Here is a 13,951-nt window from a genome sequence, read left to right on the forward strand (position 1 = left end):
TTTTATGAGAAATATTACTCTTATTACTCACAGTTACAGCCGACAAATTGGCGCACAGCGGGTAGTTGACAGTCATTTCATTAAGACATGCTGTAAATTAATATGTGGTTCATTTTAAGTTCATCATCTATGGGCTTCTAGTCCCGGGACAGGATCGCAACTGGCCATTGGATATTTTGATGAGATTGCTGAATTCCCCCAACCTCAAATTTGGACATCAGCGATAAAGAAAAAAATAAAAATTAAATGACTGAACACAAATAAAGGTGAAGATGGGCACAGAGACAGATCATGGAAACAGCTGACAAAAAGTAAAAAAGGTACTTTATGGGAAAACTGGGTGGACATTTAACAATTTAAGGCGTAAAAACACCAATATGTGATTAGAATGTTCTTTGCTGAACATTCTAATGCGGATCTAACAATCACTTCTGGTAACTGAAACAATGGGTATATATGGGGTTGTCTTAAGATGTACTGTATCTCCAAAACTTTAATAGTTTTATCCTGTCTCCATTGTCAAAATAAGCACAATCACTTTATTCAGGCTACTGTATTCAACCTCTTTTTCTGAAGTCTAATTGTATGCTTTTGTGATTGTTCATGCAACACTGGCCTTTTTTCTTTGATTATGCCCAAACATATTCAGGTTGATTTGGCTTGAGCATCTTATGCCAAATTGAAGCAGTCATTTTGATCAGCGTGTACCCTAAGTTGCTCAATTTAAGTTAAACAATGTATTGCAGGAAGTAGCAGGTAGCTATCTCATCAAGAGGCTTGACTTGCCTGGATTTCCGTATTAAACTGGCTGGCTTACTGACAATTAATCTCCTCTTTAGGGGGAGACTGAGAGCCGTGAGTCACTGCAGGCAGAGTAAGCCATAAACAAATATACAGTTCGGGCTGTTTTCATTCTTTTTTTAATTTTTTTTTTTTTGCTGAGCATGCCCAATTTCCACCATAATTAGAAATGGAGTGGAGCTGAAAGAAGACCTTTCATGTGTGACCTTTAACATGCAGTCTGCGGGTGCCTGACTGACCAGCAGGGGTTGCTAGATGGCAATGGAACGTGGGTCACTAAGCAACAGAACCTTTCCATATCATGGGTGACTCAACCGCCAATTGTGTGCCGCCCTATGGAACGACCGCCCACGGTCGACAGTGGCACGGTCCGGATTCGATCCGAGATTGCGGAGCTCGTCCCTTCTGCGTGTTCTCAATGCAGAGATGCATGCTGAGCGAGAGAGTGTGTACATGTGCATCTCTGTGTGATACGTGAGTTCTCTGTCTTGCTGATAACTAGTTGTGTTACACCTGTATGTGCAGTTCATTCTTCTGACAGCTGTGGGAGCCAAACAGCGAGATCAGTGGAGTGAAATATTCCAGTCAGACCTTGGGTGTTTGAAATGCATTCAACAATCAATCGAGTGTGTGATTCCAGCCGTGTGATTGGTTTGGATCCTAAGCACTCCTGCTGATAATTTGCCAGCACAGCACTGAAATGGGAAGGCATGAGTAATGCACACAATCCGTCCATTTTCGCAGTAATGAATTGCTCTGGAATAACTGACCCCAGGATGTGATAGATGTTTTTTCAGTAATTAATTGCTGCTCTTTTACGGCATATCCAGTATAAGAGTGCAGATACATCACAAGGTGCTTTCCGTACGAGTGCAAAGGCTCATCATGCCGAGTTTCTTTCAGCTATCTAACACAGGGATATTGTGAAATTGACTGGACTGAGAGGTGTCTAGGTGCAATGGAACCTGCAAGGAGTGTCGTGTGTAGTGAATAGAGAGGAATTCTGGTATAAATTGACATTCAGAAAGAAGGCGATGTGAAGAAGCAGAACTTACTCCTGGTGATGACTGAGACGAATGATGAACAGCTGTCAAGTATGTGCGTACCTTACAAGCTATGAATTGCCAGAGAAGTGCAGTGCCTCTGCTTGTATATCACATCACGCAACAACAAGCCCAGTGAAAAGTCAATTGATGAAAATGACTGTTTTCCTTTTCAAGGCTGGTGAAATGACTCCCCCCCCCCCCCTCCCCCCATGCGCATAAATACTGAAAAATAAATATTTCCCTGAACAGGAAGACAGGTCTCAACCCTTTAATGAACATATATAAAATAACAGGAAATATTGCTGACCTCAGAAGATAATTCCCCCCCAAACATTAAACATGCTCTATGGTATGCAAGTAATCGATCGGTCAGGGGAAGGTTGGACTGACCTGAGTGAAGTATGTGGCCCCATAATTTCTGTGCATTAGTTCTGCAAAGGCCTGAGGTTAATGCCCCGAGCCCATCCCTGGTGAGACCATAGAGTGTCTGTTGGGGGTAACAGGTGTGACCTCCGTGATCCAGATGACGGTCCTTTGAATGCTGGTGTTGATTCATTTTCCACCTTTGTGCTCATTTCTTTTTATTTTGGCTCATTGGTTGTTTTCATATGGTGAAAACACTGTCGGGCAGACCTCATAAAATGACCAATTGAAAGTTTGAAAGAATATTTTCCTGAACTAAAAAAATATTTCCCCTGAATTTTTTGTGGAGAGAGGTGCCCCTGTCATTAGAAACATATTTCTAGTCGGTCTTTCATTGCGGTGAATAAAAAGTTAAAGTGAATGGATAAAAATGATAAATTGATGTGACGAGAAGTGTTTGATTCGTCCTCCCTCGGGAGATTGACTGACCCAGCAGTTTCCTGCGTACTGGACAGGTATTGGGACGGGACCAAGAGAAACAGAGCCCTCCTCTGATCGTGTGAACTGCCACAGAGAGAGAGAGAGAGAGAGAGAGGGCCAAGCATAGACAGATGAATGGTCTTCCCAGAATGCATCTCTTTTGGGATTAAATCTCCACACGCTTCACTTCACCAGTAGGCAATTTATACATCGGCGGTATCCGGGCAGGCTCACAAAAATGACCTCAGCCTCAGTGAGCTCTTTGGCCAATAGGCTGGAATTGATACTTTGCAAAGCAGCATGGGTAATTTTTAAAGATAATAGGACAATTAAATGTGGGTTCTGCTTACAGTGGTCTATAATTAGAGTCATTTGCAAGTCTTATTGAAGTGAATCAGTGCCCAATTATATAAAGTTTCCATTTATTAACTGTTTGTAAAACATTAACAGTTGCTATTAACATGAATTATGTTTTGTCATGCCTGTTGTATAATCTACCACTTTTTATGTTGCCCTAAAGTAGACAGTAATCACCACCTGTACTTATCTTAGGTGTGATCATAAGACACTGAGTAAAACTATAAATATATTGGACTTCTCCATTTGTGAGATTGTTTGTGAAGGCTGCAAAAGGTGTATCACAGGTAAGCTGCTGCAATTAATGTTAATGTTGATTAAGGGGACATCTGTGTGAAACATCTCAATGAAGTCTAGCGAATGCATTGTAAAGCATTTGTAATTCATGACTAGATGTTTCTATGTGTCTATGAGGTCAGTTATGATTGGGCCTGCAATGTCAGTGTGGAATGTGGAAAGATTTTAATGCTCTGAAAAAAAACTGAAACAGAGGAATATTAAGGGGAATGCCTGTTTAATTTATATAAATTGTTACTATTTTTCAGTACATTAATGACATGCTTTCTGGTTGCTCTTCATAATGAAATCCAGCTATTTTCTGTCTGAAGCCACATACTAAATTATGTCAGGACAGTGATTTATTGTTTATTTCTCTTCGTTTTGATTTCTTTGGATGGCCTGGCGTGTTTAGTTCCAAAAAAGCTGTGGTTCTTTTTCAGCGGGATGTGTGGCTTCCTCTTGAGAACGTCAGTGAGCTCCCGTTCTGCCAGTGCACCGAGCCAAAGACCTCTGATTAAGCCCCGGCAGACCATAATGATCAGCGCAGCGACTTAAGTGGGCAGCTTACACATCCGTTTTAGGGAGCTTTCTAAGAGCTATAGTTCTCAGTACGGCTTTTACACTGTTCCCATGCGAATGACGCGCTCATCTGACTGCTCAGTTAATCAGATGAATGAAATGGGTTCTTTTCACCCAAATAGTTCAACAGGTTACTTCCTCTAATATCACCTGATGAGATTTACTTCAAGTCTCTACGAACCTACTGTTCCAGAAATGTCCTTTTCCTGTGCGGTAGTTTTCAAAATGAGTAGAAAATGTGTCTATTAAAAAAATGAATAAAAAACTGAAAACATTGCATACTGAAGCGATATGGCATAGTGGCCTTTGAAATGCATTTGCATAATTTATCCTAATATTAAATGGTTGTAATCAATTGCAATGTTTATTGAAATTTCGAGTTTCTTTGTCATTTCTTGACAGTTGTATTTTTAAAGTACGTATTGCATTGGCATCAAGATATCACAGTTACATGCAAGTTTGGGCACCTCTACAAAGTGTATACAATGAATCTATAAGTGGACAGAAGCTGAGCAGGCCTCAGTGTGGTAAAAATTAAACATCTTTATGAAAACATTAATGCATGATTACTATACATTAAATTGTTTATGTATTAAAGATTCAAAAGAATGATCTAAAGTGAACGTAGCACATGCAAATGTTTGGGCATCCTGTCAGCAACAATTTCCAAACATTTCTTGCAGTGAGCTAAGTCTTTCTATAATTTTTTCCCATTCTTTCTTGCTGACCTCTTCTACCTCTCTCTAGCTCCTCTTCCTCAAATATCTGTGGGCGTCCTTTGATCTCCCCACAAATTTTAAATGATGATCAAGTTTTTTCCTTGTGGTTTAGTTTGAAGTTTGCTTGGGATGATTGGCTTACTGAAAGATTAATTTGTGGCCTGAGAAAACTGAGATTGTTTTATACTCTTATATTGTTATACATATATTATTATATGTAATTATATTCCTTAAATATATAAAAGTGGCAGCCTTTTAATTATTGGCATGGACTCCCTCTTTGTCAAACTGAGTTCATGCAGGCATGGACACGGGTTTGATTACCAAGATCCCATCGCCTGTAGTGATCTCACTATCTGTTGCCGTGGCATTTGTGTTCCTGGCACGCTCCGGGTTTCCTGCCGGCCCTTCCCGGCGAGCGGTAAGGACGCCCGCAAGGAAGCCTCTCGAGTTCCTTTCAAGAAAGCGCACAAAGCAAACATTCAGCTCCCCCCCTCCCCCAGGTGCGCGAGCTGAGCTGATTTATTCCGCAGGTCGAGAAGCACGTCGTGCTCTCTCCCGAAGCTAGCCCGCGGCACGAACCGAGCCCCTTCACTTGGCGCGCGTTCGAGTCTCAGTTAGAGGGCGAGCGCGTAAGAGGAGCCGTTCCGCTCCGTCTCTCCCGCTGGTCCGTATGAGTCTGGCGATGCGAGGGGCAGGGGGCGGATCGAACCGCTGCAAGCGCGCCGCGGGAGGCGCTAGGGTAAGGGACGCTCGCGCGCGGCGGCAGCTGCATCTGTTATACAGCTCATGGGAGACCTCGGAGGGGGGTACGGCTGCAGTGCTCTCTGTGGCCTTCGCACAAGCGGTACTGCCAAAGAAAATGGTGCGCTACATGAAGCTTAGAGCCGACACAGGTACAAGATGTGAAGGGCTACCACGACCTTTGACCTCTGGCTCACATCCTCCCGCCAAGGCACAGCCACTTTTCCTTTTCTTCTTTGGATTGAAAAAACAGACAAGGAGACAGTCACAGATATGCTGTGTGACCATAAAATGATGTCAGTTTTGAATTGCTCTCAATACCCTAATAGCTGGGACAGATTTTCAACTGTAGGATAAAATAATAAAAAAAATAAAAAATAATAATAATGCTGTACTCATGTTATCCTAAGAGCCTCCTAAAATTCAGTAGCTGCAAAACTTACCAGAAAACGTACTGTATCATAAAATGTGAATGGGTGGTTATACTGATTTTGGCTTGGGAAGAAAAAGCACACACAGTTCTTGGCCCTTCTTGTGCTCTACCCTTTCAAAACTGTTCCATAGGACCTTGTAATAAATCCACCAAATGATTTTTTTGGTTTGTGTATTTGTCATATATAGTCACTGTCACGCTTTAAAATGCAGTATGGGTTTAAGTATTTTATGGATAGTCGTTGGGACTGAATGTCCCCGACCTGCTAACCAGATGCCTACAAATTACTAGGCCCTCTCCTTCTAACACCCATAGCTTTGCTCTTACTGTAGTGTACCGTTTGGCCTGTAATGTGGAAAATACATATTAACTGACTCAAGGGTTTTGAATGAATGTGTGTTTATGGGTTTCGGAATGGGTGGCAAGCAGTGCTGCGAGATCACGGTGTAATTGCTGATTTCATGAAATGGAGGAAAGGGGAGAAATACTGATGTAGCGAAGGAAGAATTGTCGACGCTCTGTCTTGCAACCACAAATGCTTGAAGTGCTTTAACGACCACTAGCCTATATATAAATATTTTTTTTGCCTTTCAAGCAGAAGCAGAGGAAAAGAGTGAGTCAGTGTGTGTGTGTGTGTGTGTGCGTGCATGTGCGTGTGTTTGCGTCGTGTCTGTCCTAATTTTCTTTCCTGTGTCCATGTGAAAGGAAAGTGTGCATTGGTCTTTTCTCTTGCATTTGGTTGGTTTTCTCTTGCTTCTGTTGGGCATTAGCGTCACTAAAGATCCAAGTGGAAAGCTTTTTTTTTTTGGGGTGGGGTGGGGGGGGAGAGCAAGGGAGGAAGGAGGGAGTCACCGCTACACGGCAGCATGGGTTTTCATGGGGCATGACTTCAGTCGAATTCTGCAAGACTGAACTCACTGCTCTGAGCCACTGTAGGCTCGTGTCCCGGCCTGTGGCTACCCCTGTGTGTGGTGTGCGCCCGTCTCCTTAGTCGAGAGCATTAGTCAGACGCTCTCACGTAAAAGACCAGCGCTGCTCTCCGGTGTCTGGTTGCCATATTTCATCTGGTGAGGGTGGCGTGGGTGTGCGGGGGAGTATTTTTCGGGCTACCGTAAGCGATGTTCGCTCCACTTCCTTCCACATCCCGTCCGTGAGCCCCATGATGTAATGCTCATGATGGTAAGTGCTTTTCAGCACTTGTCCGTCTGTCCCAGTGAAGCCCACGCTTTTTCTCATGAGGTCTATTTTAATACATCAAACAGTCTGCTGCGATGGACAGTGTCCATTCATATTATCTTCACTGCCAGGGAAAAGTTTATTAGCTTCTGTATTCCTGTGGAGTATCTTAATGTGGTCATACATAGGTGTGCTAGTGTTCAGAGGAGTTCTGAGTCAACATTTCTTGAATGGAGGATCTCTCACATGCTTTCCTGTGCATTGGGAAGTAAAACCTCTGGCTTCACAGTCTGGCAATGTGCTACTGTAAAAAAAAAAAAGAAACCTGGGAAAGTGGTTTGTAAGACACACAAAGCCAGAATCAATCAACCTTGTTTGGGGGAGATTGGGGTTTGAGAATGAGCCTTCATCCTACAAAAGAGTGAAGGGACTTTCATGTCCTATCTCTGACTCTGTGATTTGAACTGTTCATTACACTTTGCTGTGGAGTGCAAAACAAATTAATGATTGACAGTTAATCATAGCTCCTCCCACCACAGAATTCATGAAACTTAACTTAACCCTCAGTGTGCAATTTGCATCTTCAGACCAACATTTTCTCATGTCGTGTCCCAAATAAAAAATGTAAGGCTTTCTTAAAACATTATAAATGTTCTTTTTGATGTTATAAAATAGAAATTTTTTAACTGGGCAGCAGGAAGTCTTCAGGGCTTTAAGTACATGTTTACTGAGTCTTTGCTAAAGCCTCCAGTACTGGAGCTAATTGGCTATTACTGTAAGTGTGCTATGAGAGACCTCAGTGGAGATGTCACCCCAGTGGCAACAGGGGAGGGGGGGGGGGCACTAGGATATGAAGACACTGCGCCCCCCCCCCCCCCCTCTCATACTGCACTTCCTCCAGAGTACTTTTATGGGCTGTGACCTGCCCCGGGCACCGCAATAACAAAGATCACATCCTTTCACTTGATTCGACAGCAGCTCCATCACGAGAGCTTGTGTGCATATGTCACCCAGAATAAGCCCACGCTGCAGGAGAATTGTCTTTGGACTTGGGCCATTCAGAACCAGGCCTACAGCCCTTCATTCTCCCACATCACAGCTATGGCAGTTATGGACCGGTCAGACCCTCTGCATCACCCAGAGTTTAACGAAAGATTTAGAACTGACTGTGCGGACACTTCTTGATCTACAGCCATATCCACTGGCCAGCATTAAATGCTGTGTTTTATTTAGTCGCTCTTCCAGAACAGTAGTCTGGAACTTTATGTCCCCGTATGATTTTTGAACGTGTGTATTAATATATCGCCATCTTACGCATCGAAGCATGGCTCCAGGTTTCCGCTCGATTCGTCCTCAGCCGCTTGGATGTCTGCTTGAAATGCCAAGCGATGGCTATCGTGCTGTTACAATCCATGAAGAAATGCCAGGAAATTATATTTTGAACTTGATTGTATGCTGCTCACAACTCATAAATGTCTTCAGCAAGAGTAATTGTAGTTTCAGACTTTACAGGTTATTAAAAGATGATGTGGTCACATTACCGTACAATTCCGTATGAATCATAATGCTGAGATTTCCACACCCTAATGAGTAAAATTGTTTCCTCTTGGATATGCTCTGGACATGTCAGACTTAAAAGAGACTTGTAATGTTTGCTCTTCACCACAAGAGGGTGACTCAAGCTTTCAGCCGTTGTCTCTGCCAGAGCTGGAGACCTATGTGTTTTAGATGGGTCAGCTATAAGAAGCAATATCCAACCTATTCCCGTTTTGAGACTCAGATGTACTCCAGATGATGGGAATATTTTAAAAACTGCTGTACCTCTCTCCTTAGACTCCGTGCTCTGTTCTCCAGAGAGAAGGCTAGAGGTTCCCTTCACTCTTCCCCTTTTTTTACTGTTATAAAATAGTTTGTCAGTCAGGGACTAGCAAGAAAAATCAGTTGATGGCTGAAGATTCCTAAATTCATCCACTTGCACTGTATGTGTTAACATTTGCAGTAATATATTAAAGTAAAGCTTCCACTTTTCAATGTCAGATACACAATGGGGAAATGATAAACTGCCTTTTAAAATGACTGCATTGTGAAATTCTGTTCTCAATTCAGGTTATTCTTGGAATGTCCTAATGACGTCCTGTCCAAAATCTGGAAAAAACAGTCCTTTAAAACAGTGGTTCTTTGGCGGTGGGGGGGTCGCAAAGCTGCGCCAAGGGGGCCACAGAAAAATTCAAGATGTTGTAGGGATATCTCTACTTAGTACTGTTTAATTTTGGCAATGTAATAACTATGTTTCAGCCAACATTCAAAACAATGGCGTGCTTAGAGTGGCATGTGGGCCATCCTGCGCCCCCTTGACGAGCTAGCTGTAACGTCATCAGAACAGCATCACATCTCTTAATATACTTGCAGCATTTGTCACCAGAATGGATGAGTTTCCCATTAGACACAATCCTACTGCATTTAATGAAAGCAATGATGTAGAAAATAAATTATGAAAATTTGATGAATCTTTCATAAAATATAGTTTTGTGTAGCATAATGGCAGACGTGCTGAAGTGCTAAAGCCATGCAAACTACAATGCCATCTCTTGTGAAATTATCTGGAACATGCTAATAAAAATACAGATTTTTTTACCAGTGGAAAGAGGAATATGGAAAGCACAAATGACAGATATCAAAACAATCCCATAGAAAGCCAAGCAAACATCTTACCTTGCAGCCCTGCGAAGAGCCAAGTGCAGAAAACTTCACACCATTGGTGAGAAGTTACTACTGGTAGCAGCAGTGTGCAGAGTGATGGTGAGGGAGGAAGCAACAAACAAGCTCAAGGCTATACTACTGTCCAACGATACAATCGGGAGAACAATCAGGGACCCTCTTTTTGATGTGAAATGGCAACTGATCGAAGAGGCTGAGATCATCTGAACAGTTTTCAATGCCGCTCGATGTACTGACGTTAGCAATGCAACTCAGTTGCTAGTTTATGTTCGATACTCAAGGGAGGGCAGAGATTTTGTAGGATATGTTATTTTGTAAAAAAAGTAGAGAAGAGAGCTATAGGTGAAGAGATATTTAAAATGTTTAACAAATGTTGGTGGAAAATTTGAAAAAAGTGTATGGCTGTTCGGTCGGATGGTGCTGTGTTCGCAAACAGGATTGACGTGAAAAGACTGGGCTTGTCCAGGATCTTTCCTGAGCCAATGCATTAATTATAACCCTAGACCAACAAGCCATTCATATGGTTTTTGGGCCTTACTTTGTTGAAGTAAACATAGAAATGTGTAAACTAGTTTGAAACGTTACTGTTTGCCCAATACAACCTGCTAGCACTAAGCAGCCAAGGCCGGTTAGCTCAGTTGGTTAGAGCGTGGTGCTAATAACGCCAAGGTCGCGGGTTCGATCCCCGTACGGGCCAACAGTCGGTTTTTGGTTGTAATGCGTGACTGTTGATAGCTATACAGCATTCTTACATTCAATAGTGTATTCCTGGAAGTGTCTTATAAGAACAATACAGTTTGAAACACAAACAGTCTCATCCTTCTCACTGAGGTAAGCCTTGTGCATTCTTGTGGTGGAATTATCGGCTATACCACTGTCCAACGATACAATCGGGAGAACAATCAGGGACCTTCTTTTTGATGTGAAATGCCAACTGATCGAAGAGGCTGAGATCATCTGAACAGTTTTCAATGCCGCTCGATGTACTGACGTTAGCAATGCAACTCAGTTGCTAGTTTATGTTCGATACTCAAGTGAGGGCAGAGATTTTGTAGGATATGTTATTTTGTAAAAAAGTAGAGAAGAGAGCTATAGGTGAAGAGATATTTAAAATGTTCAACAAATGTTGGTGGAAAATTTGAAAAAAGTGTATGGCTGTTCGGTCGGATGGTGCTGTGTTCGCAAACAGGATTGACGTGAAGAGACTGGGCTTGTCCAGGATTTGAACCGAGGACCTTTCCTGAGCCAAAGCATTAATCATAACCCTAGACCAACAAGCCATTCATATGGTTTTTGGGCCTTACTTTGTTGAAGTAAACATAGAAATGTGTAAACTAGTTCGAAACATTGCTGTTTGCCCAATACAACCTACTAGCACTGAGCAGCCATGGCCGGTTAGCTCAGTTGGTTAGAGCGTGGTGCTAATAACGCCAAGGTCGCGGGTTCGATCCCCGTACGGGCCAACAGTTGGTTTTTGGTTGTAATGCGTGACTGTTGATAGCTATGCAGCATTCTTACATTCAATAGTGTATTCTTGTAAGTGTACCTGGAAGTGTCTTATAAGAACAATACAGTTTGAAACACAAACAGTCTCATCCTTCTCACTGAGGTAAGCCTCGTGCATTCTTGTGGTGGACTTATCTGCTAATAAAAGTGAAACATCACAGATTTGGCTCATTATTGCAAGGGGATCCACAGTGGCACTTATTGTCCACAAAGGGGGCCTTAGACTTAAAAAGTTTGAGAACAGCTGCTTTAAAGCATGCAGCAAAAGGTCAGTTTGGGGTTGCAGTCAGAGGTCACCTTCTGGATTTCCCTGATGTCCTGCACTGTGCCAATGCTTCCTGGAAGGGGAAGGATGACCCCCCTAACAGGAAGAGAACCATAAATGGGCTCTCCTGGGAGCTGCATTCCTAATGGGCAGGTGCTGGTGCACTGGGCAAACCCACCTTCATGGGGGTGACAGTGGTCAGGAGATCCAGTGGTGTGTGAGGGGGGAGTATGTTGGGGCGGAGACCATGGTTTTTGAGACAAAAAAGTCGAAAACACGAAACTCAGTGGCCATTCTGAAAAAGGTGCTTATTATTAAGGAGGTCCCCCCTCCCCCAAGATAGAACAAAATGAAACAATTGGGGAAGAATTATGTATGAAAATTTGTAAAAGATAAGCATTTAAAGTTGAAGCATATCTAATTCTAAACTATATTTCACTATATATATTTCACTATAAATACCATCATAAAATAGATTTAAATTTGTTCTACCAGGGGGAGGAGTACCAAACCACTTTTGAACAATAATAGCAGGGAAAATTCAGCGAGGGAGTGCATTTTGGTTGAAAGCAGGTGATATAACCTTCATAATGTTATACTGTAGCTTCACTAATTTTTCATGCATTAGTGTGAGGAAATATATTCTTTTTTTCATTTCAACAGCTAATTTTGTATAGGAGCTGTGCTTTCAGGTGAATATCATTTACACTACATATGACATCTTATAATGCTATACATTACAAATACAGTGTCTAAAAGTACCACCAAAAATTCACGAGTGCTACTTTATGATCTGTTGCTTACTGAATGTCAGCATCAAAACTGATGTATTTCCCCTTTGTAATCAACATATTTCTGGATTTAATCTCAGCATGGCACTATCAACTAAGATGGACATTTACAGAAAAAAGAGAGTTGGGTGAGAATTAAGTTTCATAAATCCTATGGCCCTCCACAACAAATAATTATGATCACACTTCACACTTCTACTTAAAACGCAACAGTTTGCTTCTATATGTGCTCAGGTTTCCATAAAGAAAACCTGACCATATACGTAAGGAACTCTCACTTTTAATTTCTGTTCATTTCATGACCAATCCCCTGCACCCACCACTTGCTTAGATGACAATAACAGACAGGCTAACAAATCTCATGGAATTCGTTCCAAGAAGGGTCAACTCGTGTCACTCATAATTTTAATGAGAAAAAGAGGGAAGAAAACAGAGTTAGCTAAACGGTAGCGGAAAGAAAATTCATGAATTATGAATCGTGTTTGAAGTGAGAGTACGAGAGGGCTGAGACGTCTGAAATGAGAAGGGGAGCTGCGGGAACACTTCATAGGTGAGGGTGCTAGACGTGATGTGGTGCTGCTGTGATTAAAATTGGGGGGGGGGGGGGCTTTCATTTTCATTTGGTGCTCAGGTAACCGGCGCCTGACAGACTCCCCGGGTGCTGGGCTATCCCAGAAGGGGTGAATTTACGAGCCCTGTTCCACCCCTTGTAGATCCATCTCAATTTCGGTTTAATTTCTCGGTCATCGAGCGCGTACCGTTTACGAGCCTGGGCGCACGTGCGGGGAAGGGACAGCCGTGCTCGGAAAGGGCCGTGGGCGGTAAAACGCGAACGCTCTCTCTCTGCGGTGAAAAAGAGTTCCAGTCGCCAGAGAGATTCCTCGTCCGCCGAGACATCGCTGCTTGATTTACGCACACGCTGTGCTGTTAAACAGAGCAGCAGTTCTTGGTGTAAGTGCTCACTGTCTGCTTTTGTCTGTCAAATGCATTAATGTCAAACAAATGTCATCCAACAGGGTCCAAAGTGGAAAAGAAAAGTGTTTCTTGCAAAAAAATTTAATGAAATAGATACTGTGCATGAACAAAAATTGTGGCTTTCAAGTACTTCTCAACCTCACATGATTAAAACGTCCAACAGCATCTGAATCAGATTAACAATGATACTTTTATTACTTAAACCTTCCTTGACAAGTGAAAGCTCATCGTTTTTCTAAGGCTTTCCGGACCCTCAGAAATCTTTACATTTTGCTCATTGTATGTGACAAGCCGAGACAGATTTCAGCATGTACCATGGTGCAGGTCAACTGCGATTTCTTAAAGTCAACCTGAAAATGTATAAGTCGCATGGCGTTCAAGTCCACAGTTTGTCTGTAAGTAGTGAGCGGAGAATGAAGCTTTGTAACCTAAAAGTTGGTGGAGCTACCTTATGCTATCAGTAACTCACTGTTTTAAAGCAGTCATTGTGTTTTTTGATGTGAAGAGAAAAACATTTTGATTGGTTCAAACAAGCCAATGCATCATAGCTCATTGTAGCACCACCTATTATACGGTTCATGAAGCCTCACTTCAACATCATTATCTGTAAGAAACGAGTGGGCCTTTAATCGAGTTCTCCAAGCATGACAAAAGCAATCTATCATAATGCTAAACAGTGATTACAGCTGCACACTAGAAGAATTGTGTTTCGGGAAGCA

The 13,951-nt window shown here is 42.4% G+C and overlaps 2 non-coding genes across 2 annotated transcripts; both read left to right on the plus strand.

The window, feature by feature from the left end:
- Nucleotides 1–10,318: 10,318 nt before the first annotated feature.
- trnai-aau (transfer RNA isoleucine (anticodon AAU)) lies at nt 10,319–10,392 on the plus strand. Its single transcript has one exon. It is a non-coding gene; the product is annotated as a tRNA-Ile (tRNA).
- A 692-nt stretch (nt 10,393–11,084) lies between these two features.
- On the plus strand, nt 11,085–11,158 carry trnai-aau (transfer RNA isoleucine (anticodon AAU)). Its single transcript has one exon. It is a non-coding gene; the product is annotated as a tRNA-Ile (tRNA).
- The last annotated feature ends 2,793 nt before the right edge of the window (nt 11,159–13,951 follow it).

This window comes from Anguilla rostrata, chromosome 10 (genome assembly GCF_018555375.3).
Source record: "Anguilla rostrata isolate EN2019 chromosome 10, ASM1855537v3, whole genome shotgun sequence".
Taxonomy (NCBI): Eukaryota; Metazoa; Chordata; class Actinopteri; order Anguilliformes; family Anguillidae; genus Anguilla; species Anguilla rostrata.